Source organism: Babylonia areolata, chromosome 13, assembly GCF_041734735.1.
Source record: "Babylonia areolata isolate BAREFJ2019XMU chromosome 13, ASM4173473v1, whole genome shotgun sequence".
NCBI lineage: Eukaryota > Metazoa > Mollusca > Gastropoda > Neogastropoda > Buccinidae > Babylonia > Babylonia areolata.
Window position 1 is genome coordinate 19212425 of NC_134888.1, and position 12069 is coordinate 19224493.

Genomic DNA, 12069 nt, shown 5'->3' on the forward strand with positions numbered 1-12069 from the left:
GCAGTAAATGCAAGAGGGTCAAAACTGAATAAAAACTTTAGTGTAATAAAAACACATAGTTCAGAAAGGAAATGACTTGGGTTTTTTTTGTTGGTTTTGTTGTTGTTGTTGTTGTTGTTTTTGTTGTTTGTTTTTTTTAAAGAAGTTGGCACATGAAACAGACTGCTCACCTTGCCATGCATTATGCAGATTGACGAGCAGTGAGAAGAAGAAGCAGAAAGAGGAGGAAGAAGGAATGCCTCAGCCCAGGTCCCTCTGGCCCCGCCCCTGGCGGTGGTTTGCGCTGACGGTGGTGGTGGTGGTGGTGGGGACCCTGTGTTTCTGCCCTCCCCTGCAGGCGCTGCACTGCCCGTCCCACTGCCAGTGTGACCACACCACCATGGACTGCTCCCACAGCCGGCTGTCGGCGGTGCCCCACGTGCGACCCCAGGCCTCGGCCCTGGTGGTCAACTTCAGCTCCAACAGCCTGACCTCCCTTGATGACCTGCACAGGTATTGGGGTTTTTTTGATTCTTTTGTTTGTTTGTTTGTTTTTTGTTACCATTTCACTGCTGTAGGTGACTTAAGTTGACTGGACAGCTCACTGCCATAGGTGATTTTAGTCAACTGGACAGTTCACCGTCTGGTATAGGCGATATTAGTTCACGTCATAGATAACTTTTATCAACAAGAAAGTTCACCGCCATAGGTGACTTGCATCGACTGGACTATTCACTGTCTGAGGGAACTTAAGTCAACTGGACAGTTCACTGGTATATAGGCGAGTTTAGTCCACAAAGACAGTTCATGCCATAGGTAACTTCAGTCAACAGAACAGTTCACCGCCATGGGCGACTTAAATCAAGTGGACAGTTGACTGCCATAGGCGACTTAAGACTGTTTACCGCCATTGGTGACGTAAGTCGACAAGATAGTACACTGCCATAGCCTACTGAAGTTGACTACGTAGTTCATGCTAGGTGACATTAGCTAATATCGAAGGTCATTTTTTTCACATTGTAACAAAGCTTCACAGCTGCAGCCAACTTTCCCTTGCAGTGAGAAACTGACAAATTTTCTCCCCTCTTGACAGTGTTTGAAGTGAACAAATCCAATGTGTTGTTTTGACACAAACAGAATTATATGACTGAGAGCATCAAGCCTAAAATATTCAGCAGTGGTGAGTTGTTTTTTTTTGCTGTTTTTTTTTTCAGACAGAAATTTGGCGGTGAAAGAGTTGAATTAAACAGAAAACTTTTTAATTTGAATTTTACATTATTTCAGACATGCATACAGTGCATTGATAATGATAGGGAAAACGAGAAACAGAATCATTTCTGGGTACTACTTAAATATTAATTAGAAAACAAGACAAACAAAAGGAACAACAAACAGTGGATACAAATCAAAATACTGGCAAGAGTACATCAATTAAAAATAAGACATAAACATGGGATGCGATTCAGAAATGATGATAGATGGTGAATTGCCAGTCACACTATAGTAGATCATAGCCTTGCATTGAGATGTGAGATACGAAATAAGTCTATATCATTATCATAATTGCAGAATGGAAAGAAAACATACATTCCTTACTGTAATTTGTGTCCCATAAGCAGAGTAGTCTATAGTGTGGGAAATGGACAGTTGATTGCATTCCATGACTGGTGGTTGCCAGGATTATTTTTCAGGGCTGCAACAATAGCTGTGGTGGCCAGACTCCATAGATTGACTTCAGACAGGTGCGGTAGCCGAGTGGTTGAAGCGTTGGACTTTCAATCTAAGGATTCCAGGTTTGAATCTCGGTAATGGTATCTTGTGGGTTCAGAGTAGAGATTTTTCTGATCTCCCAGGTCACTCACTATATGTGCAGACCTGCTTGTGCCTGAACCCCATGTGTATATGCACGCAGAAGATCAAATACGCACGTTAAAGATCCTATAATCCATGTCAGGGTTGGATGGATTATGGAAACAAGAACATACCCAGCATGCACACCCCAGAAAACGGGAGTATGGCTGCCTACATGGTGGGGTAAAAAACATGTTTTACACATAAAGGCCCACTCGTGTACACACGAGTGAATGTGGGAGTTGCAGCCCACGAACAAGGAATAAGAAGAAGATCACTGCGTAAATGACATCCATGACGACCTATGTGCACGCAGGTTCCCTGTGGCCCAGACCAGCCTGGACCTGAGCTTCAACCGCATCTCCTCCATTCCCCTGCACACCTTCAGTGGGGAGCAGTACCTGGAGCTGCACACCCTCAACCTCACCAGCAACCTGCTGTCCGACCTGCACTTCGTCTTCCCCTCATCCCTGCAGGTGACGTTGTTTTGCTTGTAACACATTCATTATATCCTCCCAGCAGGTGATGTTGTTTCACCTGTTACATTCATACAAGATACAGGATACAAATTTCATTGTCTATAAAACATGGAAAAATGTCTTTAATATATATATATATATATATATATATATATCCTTATTCATTCCTCCCTGCAGGTGATGTTGTTTTACTTGTTACATTCATTATTTCCTCCCCACAGGTGATGTTGTTTGGCTTGTTGTACGTTCATTATATCCTCCCTGCAGGTGATGGCTCTTTGGCTTGTAACACTTTCATTATATCTCCCACAGGTGATGATGTTTGGCTTCTTACATTTGTTATTTCCTCCCTGCAAGTGATGTTGTTTGACTTGTTACGTTGGACAGGCTCAACAGCTGAGTGGTTAAAGCATTGGATGTTACATTTGACGGGTGCATCAGCTGAGTGGTTAAAGCATCAGACTTTCAATCTGAGGTTCTCAGGTTTTTGGAATCCCGGTCATGGTGCCTGGTATTTGTATTTGTATTTATATTGCTTTTTATCACAACAGATTTCTCTGTGCGATATTCGGGCTGCTCTCCCGAGGGAGAGCGCATCACTATACTACAGCGCCACCCTTTTTTTTTTGTATTCTTTCCTGCATGCAGTTTTATTTGTTTATCCTATTGAAGTGGATTTTTCTACAGAGATTTGCCAGGGACAACCATTTTGTTGCTGTGGGTTCTTTTACGTGCGCTAAGTGCATGCTGCACACAGGACCTCGGTTTATCGTCTCATCCAAATGATTAGCGTCCAAACCACCACTCAAGGTCTAGTGGAGGGGGAGAAAATATCGGCGGTTGAGCCGTGATTCGAACCAGCGTGTTCAGATTCTCTCGCTTCCTAGGCGGACGCGTTACCTCTAGGCCATCACTCCACATTGGTGGGTAAAAGGTGGAGATTTTTCCGATTTCCCTGGTCAACAGATGTGCAGAACTGCTTGTGCCTGAAACCTCTCGGTGTGTATACGCATGCAGAAGATCAAATACGCATGTTAAAGGTCCTGTCATCCATGTCGGCATTCAGTGGGTTATAGAAACAAGAACGTACCCAGCATGCACCCCTCCAAAAACAGAATATGACTGCCAACATGGTCTGGGTAAAGATGGTCATTCCCATTAACTCACTCAGTACGGCCAGTCCTCTCTTCTCCTCTACACAGACTCCTCGGATGTCCAGTGGGTGTCTGAATGACCCAACCTTTAGCTTCCGTCATCAGAATTGTGCTATTCTTTGTCAACATTCATGTCTTCAGTATAAGAGCCTTCCGCTTGCAATATTTTGATGATGGTAATTGGGGTGAAACGCTGTTAACGTCGTCTCTTTCGCCGTTCGTATGGAAAGAGTTAAAGCCCACTCATGCATATGAGTAAATGTGGGGGTCGCAGCCCACCAATGAAGAAAAAGAAGAGCTGTTACATTCAATATCCTCCCTGCAGGTGATGTTGTTTGACTTCTTACTTTCCTTATTTCCTCCGTGCAGGTGATGTTTTTTTACTTGTTACATTCATTATTTCCTCCCCACAGGTGATGTTGTTTGGCTTGTTGTTTTCATTATATCCTCCCTGCAGGTGGTGGTGTTTGGCTTGCTACATGCAGGTGATGTTGTTTGACTTGTTATGTTCGTTATATCCTCCCTGCAGGTGATGTTGTTTGGCTTGTTATGTTCATTATGTCCACCTTGCAGGTGATGTTGTTTGGCTTGTTATGTTCATTATATCCTCCTTGCAGGTGATGTTGTTTGGCTTGTTGTGTTCATTATATCCTCCGTGCAGGTGATGTTGTTTGGCTTGTTATGTTCATTATATCCTCCGTGCAGGTGATGTTGTTTGGCTTGTTGTGTTCACTATATCCTCCGTGCAGGTGATGTTGTTTGGCTTGCAATGTTCATTATATCCTCCGTGCAGGTGATGTTGTTTGGCTTGTTATGTTCATTATATCCTCCATGCAGGTGATGTTGTTTGGCTTGTTGTGTTCATTATATCCTCCTTGCAGGTGATGTTGTTTGGCTTGTTATGTTCATTATGTCCACCTTGCAGGTGATGTTGTTTGGCTTGTTATGTTCATTATATCCTCCGTGCAGGTGATGTTGTTTGGCTTGTTATGTTCATTATATCCTCCGTGCAGGTGATGTTGTTTGGCTTGTTGTGTTCATTATATCCTCCGTGCAGGTGATGTTGTTTGGCTTCCAATGTTCATTATATCCTCCTTGCAGGTGATGTTGTTTGGTTTGTTGTGTTCATTATATCCTCCGTGCAGGTGATGTTGTTTGGCTTGTTGTGTTCATTATATCCTCCATGCAGGTGATGTTGTTTGGCTTGTTGTGTTCATTATATCCTCCGTGCAGGTGATGTTGTTTGGCTTGTTGTGTTCATTATATCCTCCGTGCAGGTGATGTTGTTTGGCTTGTTATGTTCATTATATACTCCTTGCAGGTGATGTTGTTTGGCATGTTACATGCAGGTGATGTTGTTTGGCTTGTTACATGCAGGTGATGTTGTTTGACTTGTTACATGCAGGTGATGTTACGAGTGATGTTGTTTGGCTTGTTACATGCAGGTGATGTTACGAGTGATGTTGTTTGACTTGTTACATGCAGGTGATGTTGCTAGTGGTGTTGTTTGGCTTGTTACATGCAGGTGATGTTGCTAGTATGTTGTTTGGCTTGTTACATGCAGGTGATGTTGTTTGGCTTGTTACATGCAGGTGATACTGTGAGTGATGTTGTTTGGTTTGTTACTTGCAGGTGATGTTGCTAGTGGTGTTGTTTGACTTGTTACATGCAGGTGATGTTGCTAGTGGTGTTGTTTGACTTGTTACATGCAGGTGATGTTGCGAGTGATGTTGTTTGGCTTGTTACATGCAGGTGATGTTGCTAGTGGTGTTGTTTGGCTTGTTACATGCAGGTGATGTTGCTAGTGGTGTTGTTTGGCTTGTTACATGCAGGTGATGTTGCTAGTGGTGTTGTTTGACTTGTTACATGCAGGTGATGTTGTTTGACTTGTTACATGCAGGTGATGTTGCTAGTGGTGTTGTTTGGCTTGTTACATGCAGGTGATGTTGTTTGGCTTGTTACATTCATTATTCTCCCTCATGTCCCTGCAAGTGATGTTGTTTGACTTGTTATGTTCATACAAGATACAACTTTAATTGTCCAGAAGATATGGAAAAGTGTCTTTCATGTATATTCTCATTCATTTTTTGTTGTTTAATATTTCCTCCCTGCAGACAATGTTATAGGTATTGTTATGTTCATTATTTCCTCCCCACAGGTGATGTTGTTTCACTTGTTACACATTCATTATTTCCTCCAAACAGGTGATGTTGTTTGACTTATAACATGTTCATTATTTCCTCCCAGCAAGTGATGTTCTTTGACTGATGTTATCCCTCCCACAGGTGATGTTGTTGCACTTGTTACGTTCATTATTTCCTCCCCGCAGATAATGTTGTTTGACTTTTTACATTCATTATCCTCCCTGCAGGTGATGTTTGTTGATTTTTTAACCCTTTGAGCCCTGACCACCGCTTTACCGGTGGTGGGGAGGGGTGGCATAATGCCTGGCCACCAGTTGAGCAGTGCATAAACACTTGTGTCGTGTTTTGCTATTGGTTGACTTATATTGAAGAGCCAATCAGAAAAACCGTAATATTCTGACGTCAGCGAACGTAGTACCAACATTGCCGCGCCTTTTCACTGTGTTTTGTGCATGTGCTTTGGATAAAAAAGATTGATTTCTACCATGAAGCGTGCAGAGTCTCAACCTGACACGCCTCCTTTGATCAACTGATTCTGCATGCTCAGATTCATTTTCAACATCACTATCTGTAGCAAAATCATCCGATTCGAATTCCACCTCACTATCAGAGTAATCATTGTCATACTCTACTTCCGATAAATCATCAAGCATATCAATTACTTGCTGCGTTGTGTACAGTTGTTTTCTCGCACGTTTTGTCCCTGATTTCTGCCCTGACGGGCCAGGTTGAGACTCTGCACGCTTCAAGTGTTTACGCACCGCTCACCCGGTGGCTGGGCATGATGTCATTTTTCTCTGCCACGGGTAAAGCGGTGGTCAGGGCTCAAAGGGTTATGTTTGTAATGGGTTGTTTCTCTCACTAGATTAAAAACATGTCCTGTTGGACCTGCACTTTATCATCCCCTCCTCCCTACAGGTGATGTTTCTTGACGTTGTTGTGGTTCGTTGCTGGTTGTTTCTCTTGTTGAATTAATGACTCATCCTCGTTGCTGGTTGTTTCTCTTGTTGAATTAATGACTTCATCATCCTAACTGCAGGTGATGTTGTTTGACTTTGTTATGGTTCGTTATTGGTTGTTTCTCTTGATAAATGAATGACTTTGTCATACCCTCCTACCTGCAGGTGATGTTGTTTGACTTTGTTATGGTTCGTTATTGGTTGCTTCTCTTGATAATTGAATCATTGTCATCCAGTCCTACTTGCAGGTAATGTTGTTTGACTTTATTCTCTTGATAAATGAATGACTTTGTCATACCCTCCTACCTGCAGGTGATGTTGTTTGACTTTCTTATGGTTCGTTATTGGTTGTATCTCTTGTTGAATGAATGACTTCATCATACCCTCATACCTGCAGGTGATGTTGTTTGACACTACACTACACCACATCTTCTTAAAAGGAAAAAAAAAGTAGTAGACTCCTGAACTACACATAAACTCAAAAAAGCTAGTGGGGCTTCCCTTTTAAAAAGTCCTTTCAGTATCTTTTTTATTTTTTATTTTTTTTTTTTTAATTGTATTTTGTTACTGGTTTGTTATTGGTTGATTCTTTTGTTGAATTAATGATTTTATCATACTCACCTACTTGTAGTTGATGTCGTTTGACTTTGTTATAGTTTGTTATCGGTTGTTTCTCTTGTTGAATTAATGACTCCTCCTGCCTAACCTGTACTTCATCTCCCCCTCCTCTATGCAAGTCATGAGGTTTGACTTTTGTACTTTCATAATCAGTTGTCTCATTTTTCAGTTTAAAGGGGGTTTCAAAGCATGCAGACTGATCCATGTGCACTACACCACATCTGCTTTGAAAAATGAAAATAAAATGAAAATAAAAGGAGCAGATGCCTGACCTACACACAAACCAAACACTCTAGTCAGGCTTCCCTTTTAAAAAGTCTTTAAAGTGATTTTCTTTTTATTTTGTTTGTATTTGTTTCAAATATTGATCTCCGATTCCCTGCTCCATCTATACCCTTTCCCCCCAACTTTACCATTCCTTTCCACTTACCTTTCTGATTTATTTTTAAATGATAGCATTCAGATATGAAAACTAGTGCTTCAACGAAATGTCTACCGTCATTTGTATATGTCCTTCCCCCTCCTCTCTATCTTTATTATTTATTTGTTTTGAAATGATAACATTCAAATGTGAAAATTAATGTTTCGACAAAATGTCTATAGTCACCAGTATATGTACTCCCCCTTCGTTTCCTACCTTTTGTTATTCATTTATTTTAAAACAGTGACATTCAGATTTGGAAATTAATACTTAACACAATGTCTGCAATCACCAGTATGTGTACTGCTCACCCGTCCTTTCCCACCTTTCTTCTTCTTATGTTTTTTAAACAGTACTATTCAAATGTGAAAATCAATACTTCAGCACTTCCTCCCTCTTCGGAAAACAGTTCCCCCCATCCTGCCCTTACCTCCCCTGCCTCTTGGTGGTTGACAGTTTCTCCAGCTTTCCATTTGCATGTATTCGTAAGTTTAGTTTTTCATGTCTGTGAATTAAGAGTTAGGCATGCAGTGTGCAAGCACTTTGATCTCTATTCGCACAAGATCCAGCGCTATATAAGTACTTATTATTGATATTCGTTCTTCGGATTCGAAGATGACCATGGCTTCAAGAATCAGATGGATGATTGGTGGCTGTGGGTCCAGAGGTGACTGATGAGGCCAAATTGGGCCCTGAAGGCTTGCCTACATGTGGGTGCTGTCGTGGCAGTGGATTCTGCTCAAGCCTTGCGCACAGCACGCTTGTGTTGCGCTTTGGTGATGTGCCTGGCTTCAGCTGCACAGGCTCCTGTGGTGAGCTTGCTGCGCCAAGCTGGACAGTCCAGAGCAAGCGTCTTCCACTTGATGATGTTGACGCCCAGGTCTTTGAAGAACACTTTGAAGCAATCTTTGTTGCGTTTCTTCTGCCTTCCAACTGAGTGCTTGCCCTGACATAGTTCTCAGTACAGCAGCTGCTTAGGCAGTCTGACCATATGTCCAGTTCACCTGGCTTGGGTTTTTTGCAGGAGGGTGTAGACGCTACAGAGGCCAGCTCACTTCAGGACTTTCATGTCGAGGACTTATTTTTATTATTATTATTTTTATTATCATTATTATTACAGTGTCTACAATCACCAGTAGGCATAATGTGACAAGAAACAAAAAAAATCCTCTTTGTACCCTCCAGGTGCTCAAGCTGGGCCGCAACGAGATCCGACGATTCTGCGTGGACCGGCTGAAAGGGCTGCCACAGCTGAGGACCCTCCACCTGGAGTGGAATGACCTCACCTCCCTCGCCTGCAACGACGAGACACCAGGGAAACGTTCATCATCGTCATCATCATCGTCGGGGGCAGTGGGTGCCTGCCCTTTCCGGCCTCTGCGACAGCTCTCGGAGGTGTGGCTTCGAGGGAACAAGCTGCGGTTGCTGGATCCGGACACGCTGGACTGCTTCCGGAACACGCGGTTCCTCTCCCTGGCCGACAACACACTGCGGTCGCTGCCGCCCAAGCTGTTTGCCAAGTTCCAGGGTTTGAGGTACCTGGACCTGTCCGGGAACCAGCTGACGTCGCTTCCACAGGGCATGTTTGCGTCGATGCCGCAGCTGAAGCTGCTGTCACTGGCAGGGAACCGGCTAAGCCGTGTGCCTGCTGCCCTGCCCATGCTGGAGTGGCTGGACCTGTCGCAGAACCTCATCACCTCCATCCCCGAGGCACAGAAGGCTGACCTGTACCCACAGGTAGTCATCTGACATTGTCATGATGATGATGATGATGATGATGATGATGATGATGATAGACTGACTGATGATGATGGTGGTGATGTTGATGATTGATAGCTGACCTCTACCCACAGGTAGTCATCGTCATGATATTGATAATAGTGATGATGATGATGGTGATGTTGATGATGGCCCACTTCTACCCACACGTAGTCATCATCATGATGTTGATAATAATGATGATGATGATGATGATGATGATGGTGGTGATGTTGATGATAACCAACATCTACCCACAGGTAGTCATCGTCAGGATGTTAATGATAATATTGATGATGATGATGATTGGCTGCCTGATTGACGATGATGGTGACGTTGATGAAGGCCGTCCTCTACTCAAAGGTAGTCATGATGATGATGATGATGATAATGATAATGGAGGAGAAATTTTGTTTAATGTCCCGTCACACATATCAGTGATTGAAGACATTTTGTTAAAGTATTTATGAATACATTTGAGTATTATCGGTTAGAAGGGGTGAGAGATGTGAATGAATGGAGGGTTGGGGGAGACTGGGCAAATGAGGGTGAAATTAGGGTGAAATTTGAAAAAAAAAAAAAAAATCCAAATACAATTACAGGAAATTACTTATAATGATGATGATAGACTGACTGATGATGGTGATAGTGATGTTGATGAAGGCCGACCTCTAACCACAGGTAGTCATCGTCATGATGATAATGATAATGATAGACAGATGATGGTGATGGTGATGATGGCCGACCTTTATCCACAGGTAGTCATAGTCAGGATGTTAATATTGATGATGATGATGATTGACTGACTGACTGATGATGATGATGATGATGATTGGTGATGATGGATGATGACGATTGATGATGATTTATGATGATTATTGATGATAACAACAAAAATAATGATCATGATTAATTATGATAATAATAAGAAGAGGAAGCTTAAGAATGATAATATATAAGCAGAAGATTAAGAATGACAGTATAAAAAAGATAAAAATAGTCTGGGTTTGTTCCAATGTACCTTTCATTTACCTGTGTGCTAGCTGAATCGGTAGCGTAAGCATCACTGACTTGAAGTTGTGTGTACCTTGTGTAATGGAGAGAGTTGCCACTCTTTACTATTTGTTAATAATAATGATAATTATTTAATGAAAGAATGATAATGATTAATTTTATAGCAGCAAAATCATGCATGTGCAGCTCAGTGCATTGTGTTCTATCCTTCTGCACAATTCATGGATGTTGATGCACAAACTCTGCTCACACTCACAATGCTCACACACAGAAATAAACACACCATGCCACAACACATACAGACACGCACAGACACACACACACACACACACACAGAGTTGCACACACACTCACAGGTGCACACACACACACACACACATGCAGAGGTGCACATGCACACGGGGCACACATGCACACGAAGGTGCACACATGTACACACTCATTGTAAATCTTCCTTCCCCCCAGGAGGTGTTTCTGATTGGTGGCAACCCACTTCACTGCACCTGTGACCTCCTGTGGCTGAAAGAACTGTACGACACCCGTAAATACCTCCTAAAGTTCATCGACGTCGACCGCAAGAAGTTCGTCCCCTGTGTGCGCCAGCCCCGATCACATACAAGGAAAGAAGTGGGACGTCCTCGACGACAAGGTTTTCGGATGCAAAGACAACGAAGAAACAAACCAACCTGCGGCCGCCGCAAACCAAGAAAAGCCTGCCGTGGTTGGGCTGGAAGAGTTGGCGGTGAAAGTTCGCGATGTGGGCACCACCCACATCCGACTGGACTGGGACTCACTTCGCCTGCAGCGGGATAAACCCGTGGAGAACCGGGAGGTGAGGAAGGTGTTCATCAGCTGTCACCCCTTCGGCCGGAAGCAGGAGAAGAAGACAGCCATCGTCCAGCTGACGCTTGGCTCCCATCGTCTGCGAGGCCTGGAGCCCAACCAGGCATACGTGGTGTGCGTCTCGCTCGCCGGCTCGGCTCCGGGCGACCCCGAGCCACAGTTTGTGAGCCGCAGCGACTGCATGGAGGTGGTGACGAAGGAGGACGAGCAGTCCAGGCTGTGGGACATCTACATGCGCATCACCGTCGTCATGGTGGTCTCCATTCTGCTAGCTGTCAAATGCTGCTACACCAACAGCTGTCACAAGGAGGTGTCTTCCAGGCACAAGGTGGAGTGAGCCTGAATGGCTCGCCACAGCAATGTGCGTTAACACCGGCAGAGTTTTGTCCCTGAGAGATGTTTGCTCGGCGAAAGGAAGAGACTGAAGATGATTGCAGCCAAATCCCCTGGTTGATGCATTGGCTGTGTTTACTTTAGTTTCAGAGGTGTCTGCCCAGTGTAAGGTGAGAGTGAACTGATTGCAGGCAGACCGGTTTGTTTTTCTCTCGACAGTGAATTTTGAAAGTTTTTTTTTTTTTTTTTTTTTTAATTGGAGTATAACAACACTATTTTTTTTTCTTTTGTTTGTTTTTCCTTACAAATATTGCACCATCAACTCTGAGAGAGAGAGAAGCAAATTTACAATTTTTCCCAAGAGGTCAAAACAGTCTGTGTTAGTATATATTGATATGGATACATTCTTCTGTTCAATCTCTCTTTGTTTTTCTTAAAGATTTTGATTCTTATGATATATGAATATATATATATATTTGAAATGAGCAATATCCATCCATGTAAATCATTTTGAAA

At 43.1% G+C, this 12069-nt stretch overlaps 1 pseudogene; it reads left to right on the forward strand.

Annotated features, from left to right (window-relative positions):
- The first annotated feature begins 235 nt into the window (after positions 1–235).
- Positions 236–11557, forward strand: LOC143288714 (uncharacterized; annotated as a pseudogene).
- The last annotated feature ends 512 nt before the right edge of the window (positions 11558–12069 follow it).